Below are 5,139 nucleotides of genomic sequence, written 5' to 3'. Positions count from 1 at the left end.
TCTGTTCTATCCTTGTCTCTCCTGTACCGTTCCTCATGTCCTGTCACTCCCGAATTTGTTTTATCCTTGTCTGTCCTGTATCATTCCTCATGTCCTGTACCTACCGAATTTGTTCTGTCCTTGTCTGTCCTGTACCGTTTCTCATGCCCTGTCCCTCCCGATTCTGTCCCGTCCTTGTCTGTCCTGTACCATTCCCCATGTCCTGTCCCTCCCGATTCTGTTCCACCCTTGTCTGTCCTGTTCCGTTCCTCATGTCCTGTCCCCAACGATTCTGTTCTGTCCTTGTTTGCCCTGTACTATTCCTCATGGCCTGTCCCTCCCGATTCTGTTCTGTCCTTGTTTGCCCTGTACTATTCCTCATGGCCTGTCCCTCCCGATTCTGTTCTGTCCTTGTCTGTTGTGTACCGTTCCTCATGTCCTGTCCCTCGCGATTCTGTTCTATCCTTGTCTGTCCTGTAGCGTTCCCCATGTCCTGTCCCTCCCGATTCTGTTCTGTACTTGTCTGTCCTGTACCGTTCCTCATGACCTGTCCCCAACGATTCTGTTCTGTCCTTGTTTGCCCTGTACTGTCCGTTCCTCATGTCCTGTCACTCCCGAATTTGTTTTATCCTTGTCTGTCCTGTATCATTCCTCATGTCCTGTCCCTCCCGAATTTGTTCTGTCCTTGTCTGTCCTGTACCGTTCCTCGTGTCCTGTCCCTATTCTGTTCTATCCTTGTCTGTCCGGCCCCGTTCCTCATGTCCTGTCCCTCCTGAGACTGTTCTATCCTTGTCTGTTCTGTACCGTTCCTCATCTCCTGTCCCTCCCGATTCTGTTCCTCCCTTGTCTGTCCTGTACTGTTCCTCATGTCCTGTCCCTCCCGATTCTGTTCCACCCTTGTCTGTCCTGTACTGTTCTTCATGTCCTGTCCCTCCCGATCCTGTTCTATCCTTATCTGTCCTGTACCGTTCCTCATATCCTGCCCCTCCCGATTCTGTTCTATCCTTGTCTCGCCTGTACCGTTCCTCTTGTCCTGTCCCTCCCGATTCTGTTCTATCCTTATCTGTCCTGTACCGTTCCTCATATCCTGCCCCTCCCGATTCTGTTCTATCCTTGTCTTTCCTGTACCGTTCCTCATGTCCTGTCCCTCGCGATTCTGTTCTATCCTTGTCTGTCCTGTTCCGTTCCTCATGTCCTGTCCCCAACGATTCTGTTCTGTCCTTGTTTGCCCTGTACTGTTCCTCATGTCCTGTCCCTGCCGATTCTGTTCCACCCTTATCTGTCCTGAAGCGTTCCCCTGCCTGTCCCTTCCAATTCTGTTCTATCCTTGTCTGTCCTGTTCCGTTCCTCATGTCCTGTCCCCAACGATTCTGTTCTGTCCTTGTTTGCCCTGTACTATTCCTCATGTCCTGTCCCTCCCGATTCTGTCCCGTCCTTGTCTGTCCTGTACCATTCCCCATGGCCTGTCCCTCCCGATTCTGTTCTGTCCTTGTTTGCCCTGTACTGTCCGTTCCTCATGTCCTGTCACTCCCGAATTTGTTTTATCCTTGTCTGTCCTGTATCATTCCTCATGTCCTGTCCCTCCCGATTTTATTCCCCCCTTGTCTGTCCTGTACTGTTCCTCATGCCCTGTCCCTTCCGATTCTGTTCCACCCTTATCTGTCCTGAAGCGTTCCCCTGCCTGTCCCTTCCAATTCTGTTCTATCCTTGTCTGTCCTGTTCCGTTCCTCATGTCCTGTCCCCAACGATTCTGTTCTGTCCTTGTTTGCCCTGTACTGTCCGTTCCTCATGTCCTGTCACTCCCGAATTTGTTTTATCCTTGTCTGTCCTGTATCATTCCTCATGTCCTGTACCTACCGAATTTGTTCTGTCCTTGTCTGTCCTTTTTCGTTTCTCATGTCCTGTCCCTCCCGATTCTATTCCACCCTTGTCTGTCCTGTACTGTTCTTCATGTCCTGTCCCTCCCGATCCTGTTCTATCCTTATCTGTCCTGTACCGTTCCTCATGTCCTGTCACTCCCGAATTTGTTTTATCCTTGTCTGTCCTGTATCATTCCTCATGTCCTGTCCCTCCCGATTCTGTTCCACCCTTATCTGTCCTAAAGCGTTCCCCATGTCCTGTCCCTTCCGATTCTGTTCCACCCTTATCTGTCCTAAAGCGTTCCCCATGTCCTGTCCCTTCCGATTCTGTTCCACCCTTATCTGTCCTGAAGCGTTCCCCTGCCTGTCCCTTCCAATTCTGTTCTATCCTTGTCTGTCCTGTTCCGTTCCTCATGTCCTGTCCCCAACGATTCTGTTCTGTCCTTGTTTGCCCTGTACTATTCCTCATGTCCTGTCCCTCCCGATTCTGTTTTGTCCTTGTCTGTCCTGTACCGTTCCTCACGTCCTGTCCCTCCCGATTCTGTTCTATCCTTGTCTCGCCTGTACCGTTCCTCTTGTCCTGTCCCTCCCGATTCTGTTCTACCCTTGTCTCTCCTGTACCGTTCCTCATGTCCTGTCCCCAACGATTCTGTTCTGTCCTTGTTTGCCCTGTACTGTTCCCCATGTCCTGTCCCTCCCGATTCTGTTCCACCCTTGTCTGTCCTGTACTGTTCCTCATGCCCTGTCCCTTCCGATTCTGTTCCACCCTTATCTGTCCTACAGCGTTCCCCATGTCCTGTCCCTTCCGATTCTGTTCTGTCCTTGTTTGCCCTGTACTGTTCCCCATGTCCTGTCCCTCCCGATTCTGTTCTGTCCTTGTTTGCCCTGTACTATTCCTCATGTCCTGTCCCTCCCGATTCTGTTCTACCCTTGTCTCTCCTGTACCGTTCCTCATGTCCTGTCCCCAACGATTCTGTTCTGTCCTTGTTTGCCCTGTACTGTTCCTCATGTCCTGTCCCTCCCGATTCTGTCCCGTCCTTGTCTGTCCTGTACCATTCCCCATGGCCTGTCCCTCCCGATTCTGTTCTGTCCTTGTCTGTTCTGTACCGTTCCTCATATCCTGTCCCTTCCGATTCTGTTCTATCCTTGTCTCTCCTGTACCGTTCCTCATGTCCTGTCACTCCCGAATTTGTTTTATCCTTGTCTGTCCTGTATCATTCCTCATGTCCTGTACCTACCGAATTTGTTCTGTCCTTGTCTGTCCTTTTTCGTTTCTCATGTCCTGTCCCTCCCGATTCTGTTTTATCCTTATCTGTCCTGTACCGTTCCTCATGTCCTGTCCCCAACGATTCTGTTCTGTCCTTGTTTGCCCTGTACTGTTCCCCATGTCCTGTCCCTCCCGATTCTGTTCTACCCTTGTCTCTCCTGTACCGTTCCTCATGTCCTGTCCCTCCTGAGACTGTTCTATCCTTGTCTGTTCTGTACCGTTCCTCATCTCCTGTCCCTCCCGATTCTGTTCCTCCCTTGTCTGTCCTGTACTGTTCCTCATGTCCTGTCCCTTCCGATTCTGTTCCCCCCTTATCTGTCCTGAAGCGTTCCCCTGCCTGTCCCTTCCAATTCTGTTCTATCCTTGTCTGTCCTGTACCTTTCCTCATGTCCTGTCCCTCCCGATTCTGTTTTGTCCTTGTCTGTCCTGTACCGTTCCTCGTGTCCTGTCCCTCCCGATTCTCTTCTATCCTTGTCTGTCCTGTACCGTTCCTCATGTCCTGTCCCTCCTGATTCTGTTCTATCCTTGTCTGTCCAGTAGCATTCCTCGTGTCCTGTCCCTCCCGATTCTGTTCTATCCTTGTCTGTCCCGTACCGTTCCTCATGTCCTGTCCCTCCCGATTCTTTTCTATCCTTGTCTGTTCTGTACCGTTCCTCATATCCTGTCCCTTCCGATTCTGTTCTATCCTTGTCTGTCCAGTAGCGTTCCTCATGTCCTGTCCCTCCCGATTCTGTTTTGTCCTTGTCTGTCCGGTACCGTTCCTCGTGTCCTGTCCCTCCCGATTCTGTTCTATCCTTGTTTGTCCTGTACCGTTCCTCATGTCCTGTCCCTCCTGATTCTGTTCTATCCTTGTCTGTCCAGTAGCATTCCTCGTGCCCTGTCCCTCCCGATTCTGTTCTATCCTTGTCTGTCCAGTAGCGTTCCTCATGTCCTGTCCCTCCCGATTCTGTTATGTCCTTGTCTGTCCTGTACCTTTCCTCATGTCCTGTCCCTCCCGATTCTGTTTTGTCCTTGTCTGTCCTGTACCGTTCCTCGTGTCCTGTCCCTCCCGATTCTGTTCTATCCTTGTTTGTCCTGTACCGTTCCTCATGTCCTGTCCCTCCTGATTCTGTTCTGTCCTTGTCTGTCCTGTACCGTTCCTCATGTCCGGTCCCTCCCGATACTGTTCTATCCTTGTCTGTTCTGTACCGTTCCTCATATCCTGTCCCTTCCGATTCTGTTCTATCCTTGTCTGTCCAGTAGCGTTCCTCATGTCCTGTCCCTCCCGATTCTGTTATGTCCTTGTCTGTCCTGTACCTTTCCTCATGTCCTGTCCCTCCCGATTCTGTTTTGTCCTTGTCTGTCCTGTACCGTTCCTCGTGTCCTGTCCCTCCCGATTCTGTTCTATCCTTGTTTGTCCTGTACCGTTCCTCATGTCCTGTCCCTCCTGATTCTGTCCCGGCCTTGTCTGTCCTGTACCGTTCCTCATGTCCTGCCCCTCCCGATTCTGTTCTGTCCTTGTCTGTCCTGTACCGTTCCTCATGTCCTGTTCCTCCCGATTCTGTTCTATCCTTGTCTGTCCTTGTCTGTCCTGTACCGTTCCTTATGTCCTGTCCCTCCCGATACTGTTCTATCCTTGTCTGTCCTTGTCTGTCCTGTACCGTTCCTCATGTCCTGTCCCTCCTGATTCTGTCCCGCTCTTGTCTGTCCTGTACCGTTCCTCATGTCCTGTTCCTCCCGATACTGTTCTATCCTTGTCTGTCCTTGTCTGTCCTGTACCGTTCCTCATGTCCTGTCCCTCCCGATACTGTTCTATCCTTGTCTGTTCTGTACCGTTCCTCATTTCCTGTTCCTCCCGATTCTGTGTCATTACTATTACGGTAGTGTCTTCATTTCTTAACAGATGATAATCATACTTTAGATGAGTTATTATTTCAGGATTCAGTGGTCAAGTCTGGTATCATCATAGCTATTTATAGAAATTCAACTTAATAATAAGCTTAAGTTTGCTTGCGAGTTGGAGCAGTCATTTTCAAGTTTTACTTCTTTTGACAG

The 5,139-nt window shown here is 50.4% G+C and overlaps 1 protein-coding gene across 2 annotated transcripts in view; it reads left to right on the top strand.

Annotated features, from left to right (window-relative positions):
* Positions 1-5,139, top strand: part of LOC110447653 — a 29,192-nt gene that overhangs the window by 20,500 nt on the left and 3,553 nt on the right. The gene's annotated exons all lie outside the window — the stretch shown is intronic.

Source organism: Mizuhopecten yessoensis, unplaced genomic scaffold (genome assembly GCF_002113885.1).
Source record: "Mizuhopecten yessoensis strain PY_sf001 unplaced genomic scaffold, ASM211388v2 scaffold3555, whole genome shotgun sequence".
Taxonomy (NCBI): Eukaryota; Metazoa; Mollusca; class Bivalvia; order Pectinida; family Pectinidae; genus Mizuhopecten; species Mizuhopecten yessoensis.
Note: the sequence above shows the minus strand (reverse complement) of the source record. Positions and strands in the feature narration are given on the sequence as shown.